A 19,837-nucleotide genomic window follows, 5' to 3' on the forward strand; every position below is an offset into this window, starting at 1 on the left:
TGGTTTAAACCAGCTGGCATTACAACAACCTCAAGTTCATGGACGACCTTCGTGAAGCACTGAAGGGGAAATTAGAATAGGTTTTTAGTGTCTTCATTCCCATCACGCAGACGAGAACTGGGATAAATAAAAATGAAGAAACGCAGTTGAAAGGAAAGTGAAAACTGAGTAAAAGATGAGGAGAAAAACAAAAGAATTACGAACTGCTCAAGTAACAAGCGCCTGCCCTAGTGTTTAGACCTAGTCATAACAACAAACAGTAGAGAGAAGAAGAAGGAGAAGAGAAAGAGAACGGGAGAAACAAGGAGAAGAGGAAAGATAGAACGAGAGAACAGAGACTAAACAAAAGCGTGAGAAAAACAAAAGAATGACGATTTGCTCCTTAAGAAGCAAGAGCTTGCGCTGGTGTTTAGACCTAGTCACAGCAACAAAAACAGGAGAGAAAGAGAACAAGAAGAGAAAGAGAACAAAAGATAAATAAGAAGTAAAAAGAAAGGAGAAAGAAGAAGGGAAAGCGAACAGGAGGTAAATGAGAAGAAGAAAGATAGAACGAGAGAACACAGTAAAAGAACCAAAGTGCTGTCAGGTGCGAGATACGTCACGAGGTAAAAATTTCCATCTCATCTGGTTCGTCTCTCGACTTTCTATATCTAATAAGCAGCAGATGCCGCGCGGGCGAAAACGGTCTCAAGCTTCGGGAGACACTACCGATACGGCAGTTTTATAGCCTTAAGATTAATTCTATCTTGCTAATTAAGCTGAATTAAACGGTTTCATCGATGGGAAAAGAATGGATAAATTTTTGGGGTGAGACTCAGCTCAATCTGATTGGCGGTAACTTGGGAAAATAGAGAAACAGTACCAGATTATGAGTAGGGAAACATTACTCTTTATTTCGGTGTGATTGTCGGTAACTAGGAAAGGTAGAGAAACATTACTAAATAATAAATAGAGAAACATTATGCCTTAGTTTGATGTGAATGGCAGTAACTTGTCAAAATTGAGAAACTTCACTAGACATTGATGGCGGTAACTCGGAAAGGCAGAGAAACAGTACTAGATAACGAGCACATGTTTTACCTTCCAGGTGAAAAGGAAGGTGGTGCGAATCCTGGAAAATGTTTGTGGGCTGGATCTATGAGTCAAATGGAATTCCAGTATATTTCTTTTTTATGTGTGCAGGTGGACCGGATGGATGGGAGGTTATATTATCGGTGGGGGGAGGGGGGAGATGGGGATGGGGAGAAACGGTGGGGAGGAGGCAACTCCTGGCAGGCGTTCCAGGCAGGGGCCTCTCAGGCTTGGATGAGGAGGAGATACGTTGGTCGGCAATAGACACCTGAAGACCTCGCCACCAGTCAGGTGTTGGATCACAACCACCCGAAGAACACAGTCAGTCGCGACAGAGACGGCGGTCGGTGCGCAAGTCCGCTTCTACGCTCTCCTGCTGGAAAATCCAGTTGACTGAAATTCTCCCCTGTTCCAGAAATTGATGGATTGAACGATTCTTCTCCACTGAAAAGTAAAACCTGGAAAAGAAAAAAAGGACAGTGTTGTGGGGGTGCTTTAATTAACGGATTGTGAAGATTTGATGAAACTGTGAGACACATTGTTTTTTTTCCTTGTCGGAAATTGGTGAACGTTTTTGAACTTGACGTCGACGGCTACGCAAGTCTGCAAAAATGGGTGGCGGTTCTGGAAGTAAGGGATATGATACCACGCCTGCGAAGGTAAGCCTGGAACGACCTGTTGCTCTTTGTCTCTTCATTATAAAAGATAACGTCTCTTTCCAGAAATAGAGGCTATTTTTCCAGCTTTCGAGGGCTTGGCATTCTGTAATGGTCTTTAGCCTGGAACAGTGTGATGCTGTTTGTAGTTTCATCAGCTATAAAAGACAGCGTTCCTTTCCAGAAATAAAGAAGATTTTTTTTTCTTTGACTATGAAAGAACGTCTTTTTCCAGAAATAAAAGGAGACTTTTCCAGTTGTCGTGGGCTCAGCATTCTGGAATTGTCTTTAGCCTGGAACGTAGGGCTTGTTTGTTTATTCAGCAACTATAAATGACGACGCCTCTTTCCAGAAATACAGGAGAGTTAAAGGAATGAAGGAGATTTTGTTCCAATTTTCATGGGCTTAGCACCTTGGAATTATCATCTTCATTCCTTTCTCTTTGCTCTTCATTACGTAGTGGACACCCTAACAGGAGTTTGACGTTATTATAATCAAAAGATTATTGCCCTTACTGTCATTTTCGAAAAGGATGCAAACTATGATGATACAAAAGCAGAAAACGATTTCATAGACCAAAATAAAAACTGTATGTCACTGACTGACATTCAGCGAATTACATGAAAAAGGAAAATACGGATAAGGAATAAATAATAAATAAAGTAATAAATTATACATTTTGATTCATTAATCTATCATTGCACATAGATAAATTCAAATGCCAACTCAGTCCAGAAGACAAAAAATTAACAAATAGATATAACTGGTCAAGGAAGTCAGGTTACTGTCAAGTTGTGTTATACGCGAACGCTGGTTGACCTCACGAGCTTCTGTTTCAAAACTTGGCTTCCTCGAGTCCCAATTTCACTACACGGGGGTTAGGGGTAAGGGTAGTTGCTTCAAGGCGAGGGACGAGGGACTTAGAGTTTAGGGTCAAATCAGGGGAAAATAAAAAGAAACGAAAAAGTAAGAAGCTTAGCTGTTGGAGCAAATTGTTTGAACTTTCCATTATCTCCTTAATCTATTTGTGTATTTTACTCACTCATCGCGTAATTTTTTTTATTTTCAAATATATTTCTGTGTTCATTCATCTTCTTAGACATTTACAAGACTACGAAAATTCCTATGCAGTAGATAAGAGCTATAAGCGTAACTCTAAGCATATTCTCTTAATCTCTGGAAAGATCAGGACTTAAAAGTTTATACATTAAGATTACTCATTTTCACTACTCTCTCTCTCTCTCTCTCTCTCTCTCTCTCTCTCTCTCTCTCTCTCTCTCTCTCTCTCTCTCTCTCTTTCTCAATTAGGAACTGTGGGAATGAAGGTGACTTTCGATTCCTGAACACGATTCTTGATAGGTCTAGGATAATAGGGTCCTTTGCCCAGATCTTTTCATTAACAATGTTACCTTAACTACATGCAACTCATTTAAAATTTTAGGTGGCATTCTTTACTAAGAATTTCCTCTGATAGACAAATCCAGTCTATCTCTTCTCAATTATGCACAGAACTGGCATACTGAGAAAGCCTTTCAAGGTTTTTTTTAAAGACCTGCCTACCCTGAGGAAACATTTAAATTCTTTTATCATACTGTTTTTTTTTTAAATGTTGTTCCCAAGTTTGGTCTTCAGAAGCTGACTTGCATTTTGAATTGTTTGATTAAAAATTTATTTCTATTAGATTTCTCACTCCAGGATTAATTTTGATCTGTGGAACTGTTGTTGGTTTAGCTAATTTTTCATGCTTTATCAAAGTTTTCGTACTTCTGGTCATCCCTTCAATTCAGAACTTCCAAACTGTGCACATCTACCACTTAGTACTAGATTCTTCTTCTTCTTCGTCCTAGCTTATTCCCATTACTAGATATGAAGTTAAATTGTTTAGTAGAGTATTCGTAATTTTTGTCACTTTTTGACTTCAAATCTTCCAACTGTGAATCTACCACACAGTATGGATATACAGTTAATTCTAAGTATTTTCCCCTTTCTTTTGTGAGGTTCTGTACCAAACAGTTTTCAAGAAGTAATGTTCCAGCTGTGACCAAATCATTGAATGATATTCTTAATTTTGTAGTTGAATCGTCAGAACTTCAGAATTTCAAATTAGACTCAAGTGCATGTTTGCTGAGCTGGCTCACGGGACTCTCACTTCATAATTTGGGTGTTGTATCTCATATTTTCTCTTTTTTTTTTTTTTTTATATAATTTATTCTTTATTTCCTTATTTTTTATTCGTCCTGTAACCGTTTGGCTTCTGGCATCCTGCTTTACAGGCTAAGATTGCAGCTTTTATAATAATAATAATAATAATAATAATAATAATAATAATAATAATAATAATAATAATAATAATAATAATATATTTTATTCCTTTTCCTTATATTTTTTCGTACCGTACTTCTTAGGCTTAAGGTATCTACCTTTACAAACTAAGGTTGCAGCTTTAATAATAATAATAATAATAATAATAATAATAATAATAATAATAATAATAATAATAATAATAATAATAATAATTTAGTGCTCATTATCGACAAATTATAAATCAAACCCCTAGACAAGGTTTTGACTACCAAATGAGAAAAGATGCGTTGACAAAATATTCGATGATTCCATTATCTAAAATCAAGGTCCTCTATTTCGTGACGAGGAAAAGAAAAAGCTACGAATTGGGATACTTAATTGGCGCTGTTAAAAGTGAAAACTCGACTGGAGTCACGAAAGGGAGAAACATCACTTCTCTGTCGTAGAAACATCACTAATTCTCTCGTGTGCTCTGACACCCAGCATAAAAAGTCTGTGTCGGATCTTTCGTAAAGAGTACCAAGGTTCTTGCTGTATGTTGTATGTTGTAGGTCGCTGATGTATTCAAGTTCCTCGTGTTGTGTTTCAGAGCTTGTGTCTTATCTGGTGGCTGCTTGAATGTCTCTCAGATTCCCTGAAACATTTCTGATTCGGAGATTTCTCTCATTTTTTGCTGTATTTAGTGAAATAAAAGTGATTCTTTCGCTTTCAACATTCCTTTAGACCAGGTGGCTGACTTTATGATTTCTAAATACTCTAAATACACACACACACACACACACACACACACACACACACACACACACACATTCTTCAAGATTATTTAATTGAAATGCCGTTTTACTTATGATAATTTTTCCATCGAGTCCATACCTTTCAGTTCCGTTTGTTGACTCTCTCTCTCTCTCTCTCTCTCTCTCTCTCTCTCTCTCTCTCTCTCTCTCTCTCTCTCTGACGTGAAATTCCTCCGAATGAGTAATCTTTCGTGTCAGTAGTAGTAGCAGTAGGCCTATCATTTCAGGCCTAAATTGCGTGCTTCCAGTTGTGTCCTGAGGAGATAAGGAAAACTTCCATCCTCTTATCTCTCTTGATCTCTCTTCTTAAACGTCCGCCCACTGACTGATCTTTCTCTCTGAATATTAATTATCTCTCGGGTTCGACCAGTGTGTAATTAAGGACACCTGGAGAAAGAGAGTGGCTGATAATTATCGTTAATGAAGGCTTATTAACGAGTGATGTTAGTTGATAAATAATCATTTTACTATGTTCAAAATAATAATAATAATAATAATAATAATAATAATAATAATAATATCAATATCTGAAAATCGAAATAAGAAGGATATGGGATATGCCAGTGGAAATTGTACCCATAACCATAAGAACACTAGGCACGATCCCAAGATCCCTGAAAAAGAACCTGGAAAAACTAGAGGCCTAAGTACCTCCAGGACTCATGCAGATGAGTATGCTACTAGAAACAGTGCACATGGTGAGAAAAGTTATGGACTCCTAAGGAGTCAGGATTCAACCCGGAATCCCACACTATAAAAACCACCCAGTCGAATAGGATGACTGTGATAGACCAAAAAAATTAATAATGATAATAATAACAGTAATCATCATCATCATCATCATCATCATCATTTGTACCCTTTGTTACCATAAGAAGGTTTTTAATTTAATTTTTCTACTCCAAGATATGATGATCATTGCAACAGTAATAGTAATAACAACAATAATGATAATAATTGCCAGTCTTTGTTGCCATAAGAGGGATTCTAAGTTTAATTTAGAATCTCTCTTATGGTAAGAGGGATTCTAAACTAAACTTAGAATCCCTCTTATGGTAAGAGGGATTCCAAATTTAATTTAGTTTTTCTGTCCCCAGCCGATTGTTTATTAAAAAAGAAGATAAGGTATAATTATCGCCAACATTATAATAATAATAATAATAATAATAATAATAATAATAATAATAATAGTAAACAGTAGAGCAAAAGAATGTGATGAGTGAGACGCAGAATTAAATAATCTAATCACAAATATAAACAAACTCCTTTTTATGTTTTATGTTTGTTTGTTTGTTTGTAGTAAACACTGCGATGCAGAGCTACGTCTGTGTGGAAGTTGCCACTTAAATAAAAAAAGAAAAAAGTGAAAATCACCAAAAGGTAAATGAAAGAGAGAGTATCAACCGGAGTATGACGGAGGGAGTTAAACCAATTAAAGAGGGGTTACGTTAAGAGAGAGAGAGAGAGAGAGAGAGAGAGAGAGAGAGAGAGAGAGAGAGAGAGAGAGAGAGTATTTTTCCCCTGCTCGATGGAATTAGATTGAATGCTGTGTTATTTTATGAGAGTGTCTGTGAATGATATTTTTGTACGTGTAGATTCAAGGGAATCGAATCAACCTGATCACCTCTCTCTCTCTCTCTCTCTCTCTCTCTCTCTCTCTCTCTCTCTAGAATTAGGAAGAGCTTTGTACACACACACACACACACACTATATATATATATATATATATATATATATATATATATATATATATATATATATATATATATATATATATATATATAATAATATATATATACATATATGTACACATATGTACATACGTACATACATACATATACATTCTAAGTAAGTGACTGACCAGAAATATAGGTGAAAGAGTAAACCTGAGACACAAAAATTGTTCGAATACAAAGAGAGAAACTTTGGGTTCGCACTGTGCAGCATACTCCTATACGTTTCCTTATTGTTTTCACTATGGACATTGTCTGTGGTCCAAATGCTTGCTTGGAGGTTCTCACACAGAAAGCTAAGTAATTTCTCTTGTACATAGTGAGAGAAAGAGAGAAAGTCAGATTACTGAGACTTGATATGCTCACATTAATTGAAGGATCCCGTTCTCTGTCTTCTGTGGGACATTGTTATGGCTCAAAGTAGTGAATCTTCAGAGTCGTTGACTTTTGAAGAAAGGCTAGTGCACTTGTTTTACTCTCGCCATTCCTCTGTTATACCTGGATATTTCAGTCCTTCATCCTTGTGGCTTCTCTGGGCCAAATTGTGACTCATTTCAGCTCGCACCAGATACTCACGGTCTTTAGCAAAGTTCCTGAACGGTCGAAAAGATCATATCAAGTTAAATATTATTTGCAGACATGGAGCTCCACTATGTTGTTAGCTCCTGCTACCTAAGTCATTTTAACATCTCAGGGCCCTCTCGTTCTCCCTGAAGAGAGAGAGAGAGAGAGAGAGAGAGAGAGAGAGAGAGAGAGAATCATAACAAGTTACACGAGTAATAGTCATAGCAGACATGGCGTGTTCCAGAATTTCACGACGCCATTTCCTTCCTCACAGAAACGGCTCTTTATCTGAACCCCTTTCCGCATGGCGATGCTCTTCTCTCTCTCTCTCTCTCTCTCTCTCTCTCTCTCTCTCTCTCTCTCTCTCTCCTCGCAAATTGCAATGAATTATGGACCAGAGTCTACTACTAAAGAAATGATTTTGCAGATGTGAACCAGAGCGAGGCGAGTTTCACTCGGTGAAACAGGACTGACTGACAAATGGGAAACTCGTGATATATATATAAAAAAAAAAGTCGCGTATTGTGCGTTGTTTGTAACGAGGTGTCTCTTTTGAGGTAATTAGCTTTCCGATTGTTAGTGCGAGTCGGAGATGAAAGTCATTTAGTGTTGGTGGTCATTTGCGAAAATAGACAAAAAAAAAATTTATGGGTAATGGACTTAGTCGGTGTTGCAAGGACGATTAACCCTGAACAGTAGGTGGATATTTTTGCGTTTGCAAAGACCAACTCCCTGACAGACTTTGGACAGACACTGATTCAGACAGACAGACATACACTGCAAAATCACTAGTGACGTAATCAGCTGCAAAACTTAATGTCTCACTGCAAAATAATTTTACACAACAATATCAAAGAGAGAGAGAGAGAGAGAGAGAGAGAGAGAGAGAGAGAGAACTGGGAAACTGAAGAGTAAAACAAGTTGAGAGTAATAACCGACGAGGAAGGATGAGAAACAAAACTAGTAATAGGATAAAAAAAATTACTAGAAATCACGAAAAGGTAGAGGCATCAGGATGTGCGGACATATAAAAAGGATAATTTTACGTCAGAAAAAAGGGAAGGAAGGCTCTCATCCTTCCCGTCATCAGGAAGTGACGGATAGGAAGAAAGTAGATAAAAGGGCGTGAATTACTTGAGGGCTTCCTGAGAACTAAAATGAGGAGGGAGAGGATTACAGGGTCTTCGAACCGTAGGGCAGTGATACGACTTCGCAGGGGAAGGTCAGTGAAATCTAGGACTCTAGGACTCTTGAGCATTTGTGAGGATTCCTTCGTTTCGCGTAGATATATATTGTATACTGTGTGTATATATATATGATATATATATATATATATATATATGTATATATATACATATATATATATATATATATATATATATATATATATATATATATATATATATATATAATCAACACACAGTATATATATATCAGGATATATATAAATGAAATAATCAACACACAGTCATTAAATGACTTGTGGAACTTAGGGATGAATTTCAATGAAAGACTCACATCAGATCGAACGTCATATCTTTCAGTTGAATATAAGGCCGTTGCCATATAAGCCACACACTTCCATTAAATGACTTGCGTGACTTATATTTTCAATATGTTACCGAAGGGGAACTGCCGAATGGTTAGTGTGTCACTATAGTCCTGATTCCTCGTTCGCTGGTTCACCCCACGGGAAGACTTATTATCAACTAAAAATCCTGATGTGAGTCATAAAATATATTATATATATATATAAAGGACGTTTGTATATTGTATATAATATATATATATATATATATATATATATATATATATATATATATATATATATATATATATATATATATATATATATATACATATATATATATACACATATATATATTATATATAATGTAAAATGTGGTAAGTTTCAAATGTGGCCCACGTGGGGTACCTATCCCAAATTAGCAGCATCACTCCAGACGTTGTCTCTACAGCTTGCACCTGGATACCCCCGGAAGCCGGCGCTCCTTTGTGTTTTCTTAACTGTGCTGATCTCTCTCTCTCTCTCTCTCTCTCTCTCTCTCTTTCTCGATGTTTGTGTCATTCTCCATTGTATATCGTCACCTGCTTGATAAATTTTCAGATCCTCATCAAAGTTCATTCATTTGGGTTTTCAAACTGTTGAAAATGTACATAAATATTATCTCTCTCTCTCTCTCTCTCTCTCTCTCTCTCTCTCTCTCTCTCTCTCTCTCTCTCTCTCTCTCTCTCAATTTGCTAATCACAGTGAATGTAGCTTCACTTGGGTCTACAGGTATCTAAAAATAATAATTAAATTCTCTCTCTCTCTCTCTCTCTCTCTCTCTCTCTCTCTCTCTCTCTCTCTCTCTGGTAGACATCAGAGGTTCCTCACACTGAGGAACCTGGGGCAACCCGAACGAACTGTAAGTCTGTAAGGTAAGGTCTCTCTTTTATGGCAGTGTTTTTCACCTTCTAATCTAACGAAAATTCAATTATTCTGTCAACTCATTTACCCTATTTACTGTGATACGCAAAGAAATCAGGTTAGCTGTGAGAGTTCCTTTAAAAATCATGAATTTTATGAAGAGAAATTTATTTTCCTCCTTAAAATGTAAGGGTTGATTTTATCTTCGTAAAAGTAAGCCTTTGAATTTATGAGTTTATTAATTATTTGATTGTTTTCAAATTCACGTTCGCGAATGTTTAAAATTCGGATTACGTCCACATTTGTAAGTGGGCGAATTTCTTGGCGAGTTTGGTATATAGGGGATCGGGAAGTACTTCGAAAGAGAGAGAGAGAGAGAGAGAGAGAGAGAGAGAGAGAGAGAGAGAGAGAGAGAGAGAGAATTTAATTAATATTTTGAGATACCTGTAGACCTAAGTGCAACTACATTGATTGTGATCAGCAAATTGAGAGAGAGAGAGAGAGAGAGAGAGAGAGAGAGAGAGAGAGAGAGAGAGAGAGAAAATAAATAATGAATTAACCACAATGAAAACCAATTCAAGCCACAGAATACTCAATGTTACAAAGATTTTTTCTAAACTGTAAAATTCTTCATGAAAGGAATAACGAGAATTATTTTAATTACCTCAAATAATGCCGACCATTAACCTGAACATTCCCGAAGCGCTTATTTGAAAGCTACAGGAGAGAGAGAGAGAGAGAGAGAGAGAGAGAGAGAGAGAGAGAGAGAGAGAGAGAGAGAGAGAGAACACTTTCGAGCAAAATATGGAACAGACAGCCGGTCGCTCTATTTCCACCCTATGAATAGAATCTTTTTTTCTCTTTTTTTTTTTGCTCCACTTTATAGAAAGAAAATTGATGTCTTGACACTTTCTACATAAGATGAACAATCAGAGCGTTTTTATGTTCTCCCTCTATCTCTCTTTCTATTTTTTTTTCTCTAATTCCAGGTGAAAGATAGCCCACTTTCCTGCATGACACATGCAACGATGCAAATTCCTCCTTTATGCCGGATGTATTTGTCACACCCGTGAATATAAACGCTCTCTCTCTCTCTCTCTCTCTCTCTCTCTCTCTCTCTCTCTCTCTCTCTCTCTCTCTAGATGTTTATGTCATTCTCTGTTTAATATCATCAACATCAGAAATTTGAAAATATAAATAATATCTCTCTCTCTCTCTCTCTCTCTCTCTCTCTCTCTCTCTCTCTCTCTCTCTCTCTCTCTCTCTCATTTCACGTTGGTCAAGGAACGAAAGCGCTTGCGTTATTACATGGTCAGAATAAAGGTTGTAATACCTTATATTTTTGAGAGAGAGAGAGAGAGAGAGAGAGAGAGAGAGAGAGAGAGAGAGAGAGAGAGAGAGACTACGGTTTTAATAGGTGACAAAGAGAAGTCAGCATTTTGTTAGATTAATTAATATTCTGACCCATATCAGAATATTAATAGTAACAAACCAGCTCCTAACATTAGAAAATATTTAAAAAAAAAAGATTCCTATATCTTGATAAAAAAAAAAAATTAGAATATGAAAATATTACTTTGATTTCCTGAGTACAACTTTTCCCCAGTTTCGGAGATAATGATATTTTTATAAGTGGTCTTATATTCTCGTCAAGTTTCAAAATGGTCAAAAGTACTAAGTAGAATCACTTTACTAATTACTTTAGAAAAAGTAACGAACTTTCTACTATATTGCGCATTTCATTTCCACAGTAAAACTTTTCCAAATTCCGGTGATTATGATATTTTTATAAATGATCTTATAGTCAGGTCAAGTATCAAAATTGTTAAAAAGATTACGTAAGATCACAAAAGGTTAAACATTCAAGACTCTACAAAAGTCGCGGGTTTCCTTTTTTTTTATCTTTATATAACACGCTCACATCATGAATCACCAAGTTGTTAGTGGGTCAAATTTCTTGATGACTTTCGTAGCGTTGTTGTTTTTTTCAACTGATCTGGTATTAAGTTTCAAAACAAAACAAAGCATATTGCTAGATTGATAATCTTCGAGATATATATATATATATATATATATATATATATATATATATATATATATATATATATATATATATATATATATATATATATATATACATATATATATGTATATATATATATATATATATATATATATATATATATATATATATATATATATATATATATATATATATACATACATATATATATATATATATATATATATATATATATATATATATATATATATATATATATATATATGTGTGTGTGTGTGTGTGTGTGTGTGTGTGTGTGTGTGTGTGTGTGTGTGTGTGTGTAGAATTTCTTTCATGGGAATAACAACGTTCCATAAAATATAAACAGATATAATTATGACCAAGACAAAAGTGAAACAACGGATTGCAAGATCTTTCATATTAACTTGAAGTCATTTATAAGATTGGTCATATACTCGTTGTTATTCATCTCACGTCTTTTAAGAGAGAGAGAGAGAGAGAGAGAGAGAGAGAGAGAGAGAGAGAGAGAATAAAAAAAGAAAAATATAATCAGCGATATAAAGCAAAAGAATGAATTACCGAGGAAGTGTAAAAACACTCGGGGTCTCTCCCCTTGTGGGAGCTACCTGCCTGCCCGACCCGTCTAAGCCATATACCCCTGGAAGTCAACCCGGCAGCAGCAGCTGCCCCAGCGGTTTTTGGCGAGCTGCTTCGTTCAAGGATAACCTGTTGGGGCGCCCCTATCCTGTGGGGTGGGTATCCTATGCCCAGATGCCCTCCTTCCCGCTCTCCTATATGAGGAAGCCTCCATAGTCCCCACTACAAATAGATGAGGAGTAGGAGAAGAAGAAGGAGAAGGAGGAGGGGTAGGATAAGGAAGAGGAGGATGAGGAGGAAGAGGAAGAAGAGGAGGTGATGGAAGAGGAAGGGAGGGGGAGGAGGAGGAGGAGGGGTAGGAGAAGAAGAGAAGGAGGAAAGGTAGAAGAAGGAAGATGAGGAAGAGTAGGAGGAAGAGGAAGAAGAGGAGGCGATGGAGGAGGAGGAGGAGGATGAGGATAGATAGAGGAGGAGGAGGAAGAGGAGAAAGAGTAGGAGGAGTGGAGGATGAGGAGAAGGAGGAAGAGGAGACGGGGAGTAGGAGGAGGGGGGAAGAAGAAAAGGAGGAGGAGGAGGCGTAGGAAGAGGAGGAGGGGGAGGAGGAGGAGGGCGGTTCAACATAAGCCCCAAGTAGACCCGACCTCCCTCCTAATACCCCAATGCTATATATCCCCTCCGGGCCTACTTAGCCTCTGTTATAAAATACTGTAGAGTATATTTTAATCTGTAAGTAAAAAAGAAAAATGGATGAAAATGAATAAAAATAAACATAAATTTATTACCGTCTCGATCTTGAATAATAGCTTGAAAGAGTTATAGCTTGAGTTTTGTATATCATTCACAACAGGTGATATCAAATCCTCAATAGCAGCCAGGTGCTAGCTGGCGTAGGGTTGGTGTGTGTGTGTGCGTGTGTACGCTTTTGTACGCCCAACGAACTAGAGCCTCGTCGATGTATTGTTTGGGAAGCGTATATTTTCAGCGAACAGTGTAGTCAGCAGACTTAGTTTTCTGTAAAAGAAAACTGTTGTGCCGGCTGTGTCTGTCAGTCAGCACTTTTTCTGCCCGCCCTCAGATCATAAAAACTACTGAGACTATATGGCTGCAAATTGGTATGTTGATCATCCACCCTCCAATCGTCAAACATACCAAATTTCAGCTCTCTAGCCTCAGTAATTTTTATTTTATTTAAGGTTAAAATTAGCCATAATCGTGCTTCTGGCAACGGTATAGGATAGGCCACCACCGGGCCGTGGTTGTTGTTTCATGGGCCGCAGCTCGTACAGCATTATACGCTGTACAGAAAACTCGATTGTGCCGAAGAAACTCCGGCGCATTTTTCACTTGTTTTTCGTTGTAATGTCTTTTAATATAATTAAATTATAGTGCCCGTGATTGTTCATGTAAAATTTTATTGCACTGTAGTCAACTATTTAACAATCCGTAAGTCATGTGGAATACTGAAACATGTACGCTTATTTCCCGTGTTAATGTCTTTTAATATAGTTATATTATAGTGTCAAGGAGTATTTGTGTAAAATTGTATTGCATTATAGTTTGCTATTTTGCATTCCCCTAGTCATCTCTAAAACATTTTGAGATTTATGCAGGAACTTTACAATCTGCAACACCCTTCTGTTACGCAAGATTGCATTTATAAAAAAGAAAACGATTTAACTTAACACTCCGGAGACGAGCATCTTTATCTCCGCGCAGTTCGGAGGCTGCATCTCAAGTCGCCCAGGATGAGATGTGTTACGTAAGAGCGCACATACGTACGAACACTCATTCATGAACTTAGGTTTATGTAACTGTCAAGTTTCATTCTGTCTTTAGTTTAGACGAAGAAGCTTACGAGTAACTAGAATGTTTTGAATAGAGATTTTAGGTGTTTTTTTTTTTTTTTGGACCATCTGGTACAAAGCAGATCAGAGAGTGTCTGAAAACATCTAATATCTTCTGTTGTTAATGATCTGTAAGTTGTATTTCAACGTTGTTTTAAACGTACACCTCTCTCTCTCTCTCTCTCTCTCTCTCTCTCTCTCTCTCTCTCTCTCTCTGAACAGAGAAATTTTACGTTTTTTTTCGACCATCTGGTACATATATAAATTATAAACCGTCTGAAAATATCAAGTATCTATGATTAAACAATCTGTAACTTGTATTTTCCTCTCTCTCTCTCTCTCTCTCTCTCTCTCTCTCTCTCTCTCTCTCTCTCTCTCTCTCTCTAGCCTCCTGGCAGTCGATTCTCGAACCGGAATGCACGTTCCCTAAAATCCAGTATGCCACTGTAGGCTCAAACAATAAATTATGTACTTAGTTGTTAGTCGACTGTTATGGGTCGCAGCTATGGTAGAGATACTGGAGGAGAGGACAGAAAAATGTTAACTGTGAGTTTTCACACTCCGTTGGAATGTACACTACTAAAGAATTAGTCCTCTCTCTCTCTCTCTCTCTCTCTCTCTCTCTCTCTCTCTCTCTCTCTCTCTCTCTCATTAACTGACTTAATCCCTCGGCTAAACCACATTCTTCATTTGCTGTATTTTCTAGTTTTTTTCGTTGTAATTTCTCTTTCAACCTTCAAACTTACTAGATTAAGCCGAGTATGTCTTCACTCGTAAATTGAGATTCTCTCTCTCTCTCTCTCTCTCTCTCTCTCTCTCTCTCTCTCTCTCAAGATTAGTTTTCTCAAACGGCATTGAATATAAGCTTGTGGCGGTTCACTGTAGCTATCTTAATTGTTTTTCAAATGTGTATAACAGTAGTAGATACAGTATATGTGTGTGCATATGTATAGTGTATATTTATATAATATATTATTTATATATATATATATATATATATATATATATATATATATATATATATATATATATATATTTATATAATATATTTATTATATATATTTATATAATATATTTATTATATATATGATATATATATATATATATATATATATATATATATATATATATATATATTTACTTATTTAGGTATCACTCTCATGGGTATAATGTTATCCCTGTAAAAAAAAAAAACTAGATCAGTCTTCTCGTAGACATGGCTTCACACGTCCTCGAATCCACTGTGTCATCGCTACGCATAACATCTCAATTTTAGATTCAAGAAGCAAAGATCAGACGCACCAAACTCGATGCAGAAACCAAGCATCCAATTCTTCCTTACATGAGAGGAATTGTAAATAGTCTAATAAACCATCCGTATACTGAATAGTCGCGAGATAGTACGGGTTACTACCTTGAGACAATTCTCCTTGTGTTTTATAATTTGCTAATGTTTTTACCTTTTATTTTATTATTGTGTTTTTTTTTTCTTTTCCATTAACTGATCTCTTCTTTCTGTATTACCTGTTACCTTCTGCAACTTGTTCCAAATGATTTACTACCCTAAAGCAATTCTCCTTGTATTTAAATAATTTACTTACATTTTTATCCGTTTATTTGTTAATATGTTAATTTATTTATTTTTTTTTTCCTAATAACTGATGTCTTTTTTCTGTGTTTCCTATTACCTTCTGTTACTTCTTTCTAATGAACACTACATATTCTTTGGACGCTTGAATTTCAAGTCAGTGGCCCCTGTTGTGGGTTTGTTCCATATGAATAGGGTTCGTGTTCTAAATAATAATAATAATAATAATAATAATAATAATAATAATAATTAATAATAATATTATTATTATTATTATTATTATTATTATTATTATTATTATTATTATTATTAATTATATTAAAGCACCGTGCATTCAAACAAAAAAAAGTTAATATATCGTCTACAGTAATGTAAGGCTTGCTCACAAGGTGACTAGAGATAGCAGAAAACTGTCCTGTAGCTGTTGTCCAAAATGAATCATATCACCTACAGTAAATGTAAGGCTCGTTCACAAGTTGATAGAAGGTAGCAGAAAACTGTCCTAATGCCGTTGCATAAAATTAATTATATCAAGGCTTGTTCACAGGCTGATTAAAGATAGCAGAAAACTGTCCGGACACCGTTGCCAAAAAAGAATGATATCAAGATTCATTCACAAGGTGACAAAAAATAGCAGAAAACTGTCCTAACGCCGTTGGCCTAAAAAGAATTATATCAAGGCTCGTTCGCAAGGTGACAAAAGAAAGCAGAAAAATTCCTAACACCATTGACCAAAATCGACTGAATTTAAGATCATTTGGGGTTAAAACCCCATTTCGTAGTCCGGCTAAATGTCTTCTTGATGATGATATCACTCGTAAAATATCTCAGGTTCACCTACGTGTTTGTTCAAGGCTTAGATAAAACTGCATTGCCATTTTTGGAGTCAGGTTGGCAGGTCACTTTTGCGTTTAGATAGTATAGGCGGTGTTTAATTACTTGCTTTGTACAACTGTCTTCAGTACAGAGATTTTGGTGATGTGCTTTTGTATACTGCACATCAACTTTCATATTTACTTATTTCTTTTTTTCTCGCTCTCTCTTTCTATCTACTTTTCTCCCTCTTTCTATCTATCTATATATCTGTTTATCTATTAATCTATCTATGTATCTAACTACCTATTTATCTCTCTCTCTCTCTCTCTCTCTCTCTCTCTCTCTCTCTATATATATATATATATATATATATATATATATATATATATATATATATATATATATATATTCATATATCATGATCATATATATCTTTCAAATGAAATAATATATATGTATGTATACTATATATATATATATGAAATATATATAAATTTCTGATCACATCAGATCGAACCCAGGTCTTTCAAATGAAAGGCATTTCTGTTCCACACGTGGCCTGTCATTTGAAAGACCTTATTTCTGATATATCAGAAATATATATATATTCCACACGTGATTGTGTGTTGATTATTTCTATATATATACATATATATATATATAAATTATGTACGTATGTATTTGTGTGTATGCATGTATGCGTGCGTTTAAGATTGCTTTACCTTAATTTAGTCAGGAAAGCTATGGATGTTTACTTACAATATAGGTCACTTACACAGCAGAATTCCTCTTCGCTTACGACACACCACCTGTATTTGACTTTTCACCATAGTTCATCGACTTTATTTGCTTCGCTGATGCAGGGCAAAGAGCCTTTCTTTTTTTATGTTTATATTTGCTCTGATATTTCGCAAATTTCTTGCCTAATGAATTCTGTCTCTCAGTTACGAAAAGCAAACTGGATATTGTTAACATAATATCCAGTTTCCTTTCAAGCCAATGCAGGCAGACTGACACACCCGAAAAATCAGTTCACAGCTTGGCCACCCACTCTCGACTGCAACTGCATTTTGCAAATATGGCAAATGCATTCTCTCTCTCTCTCTCTCTCTCTCTCTCTCTCTCTCTCTCTTTAAAACTTTACGTTACTCCTAGAAATGTGGTAGAGATAGTTTGTGTAGGTGGGCTTAAATATGGTAAATCATTCTCTCTCTCTCTCTCTCTCTCTCTCTCTCTCTCTCTCTCAAAACTATTCATATGAAACCAATATAACATTATGAAAGACATACAAACATTTGAAAATATAAAAGAATAGAGGAAAATATTGATACTGCAAGCTAGTTTTAACAAAGTCATCTTTTTTCATAAGCCTAGTGTTTTAGCGGAACCCAAAAATTGATGAAAGCTTTAAACTACACACTTCATTAACAGCTGACGTTCCCGTTGTTTACCACACCGAGTCACATTTATCAACTGCTCTAGGTACGGTACGAAGTGTAAATTCACCATTTTTAGTTTTCTGTAAAAGAAAACTACTGAGATGTCTATTTGTCTGTCCGTCCGCAGTTTTGCTGTCCGCACTGTTTTCTGTCGGCACTTTTTTCTGTCCGCACTCAGATCTTTAAAACTGCTGAGGCTAGAGAGCTGCAATTTGGTATGTTGATCATCCATCCTCCAATTATCAGACATACCAAATTGCAGTCCTCTAGCCTCAGTAGTTTTTTATTTTATTTAAGGTTAAAGTCAGCCATGCTCGTGTTTCTGGCAACGATATGGGACAGGCCAACACCGGGCCGTGACTGAAAGTTTCATGGGCCGCGGCTCATACAGCATTATACGCTGTGCAGAAAACTCGACTGCATTTTTGACACGTTTCTTGTAAGTCATTCTTCAGAGCGAATGATTTGAAGTTAAGTGAGTAAGAAGAAAACGAGTTTTTATTTCCCGGCTCCAGACAACATAGGTCACTTGTTTATCGGAGGCGTTTCTTGCGATGTGAAAATGAGTTTGGTCAAGAAACTGGGACTTGCAATGGCCCGTTTGCGAATTATTTTGTTGCAGTGCAACAATGCATTGAATAAAACGATGTTTTGCGGGTTTGTACGTATGAATGATTATGTAGAACAAAGTGTTTGTTGATTATAGTTTGCTGAAATGGGCTGAATGTCAAGTGTTATATATATATATATATATATATATATATATATATATATATATATATATATATATATATATATATATATATATATATATATATATATATATATATATATATATATATATATATATATATATATATATATATATATATATATATATATATATACACAGTACATATATGTGTATATATATATATATATATATATATATATATATATATATATATATATATATATATATATATATATATATACATATAATATATATATACTGTATATATATTACACAGTATATATATGCAGTCCATATATGTATGTATGTATATACATAAATATATATATATTAATATACATATATGTACATATAATCCTCCAACTACAAAACTACTTTCCTTTTTTGGGCAAAAACCGTAAAAGATGCAAGCTTTTAAATTCCCGCGCCATTAACCAAGATGACTGAAATTCCATAGTGACGTGTACTGATTCAATTTTCAAACCCCTCAATTCAAACTTCAACGGTGCGAAACTGTTGGTAGAACTGGTGGAACTGTTGATCTGCCCCAGTTATTTCTATGGTTTTCGATTATAACTTTTATGGGAACTGCTGGCCATGCGTCGGAGGGAAAAAATGATTATCAGAGATTATTGTGTCACTTTTCCTTCTAATATCAAGCATTTTGAAGTATGTGTGCACTTAAGCCTCTCTCTCTCTCTCTCTCTCTCTCTTCTCTGGTCTTCGATATAACTTCTCTGGGAACTGTTGGCCACTTATCAAAGGAAAAGATGATTACCGGTAATTATGGAATCAATGATGTGTCTAATTTTAAGTATTTTGAAATTAGACACGTCATTGATTGCATAATTACATACTTCAAGTATTTTGAAGTATGTATTTATAGGCCTGTCTCTCTCTCTCTCTCTCTCTCTCTCTCTCTCTCTCTCTCTCTCTCTCTCTCTCTCTAGGCTTTTGGGTTTAATTGCAAACAGTTGCACGTTGCGCCTAACAGCCAAAATATTTTTGCTTATAAAGCTGGTTGTTTGGTCTTATTTCGACCTATGGCCCTTACATCAAACAGCCAGCTATTTCTGCGTATGAAATTCTGTCAGTGAATTAACCTAGCGACAGGTGAAAAGGAATTATCAACATTTATTGTATATGAGGTTGGGTCTAGCTTCTAGTCTATATGCCAAGTTTTTGAAAGATAGAAAAATCAGGCGTATATTGACCTCCATACGTAATTCTGTTAATCAATTAAG

This window comes from Macrobrachium rosenbergii, chromosome 6 (genome assembly GCF_040412425.1).
Source record: "Macrobrachium rosenbergii isolate ZJJX-2024 chromosome 6, ASM4041242v1, whole genome shotgun sequence".
NCBI lineage: Eukaryota > Metazoa > Arthropoda > Malacostraca > Decapoda > Palaemonidae > Macrobrachium > Macrobrachium rosenbergii.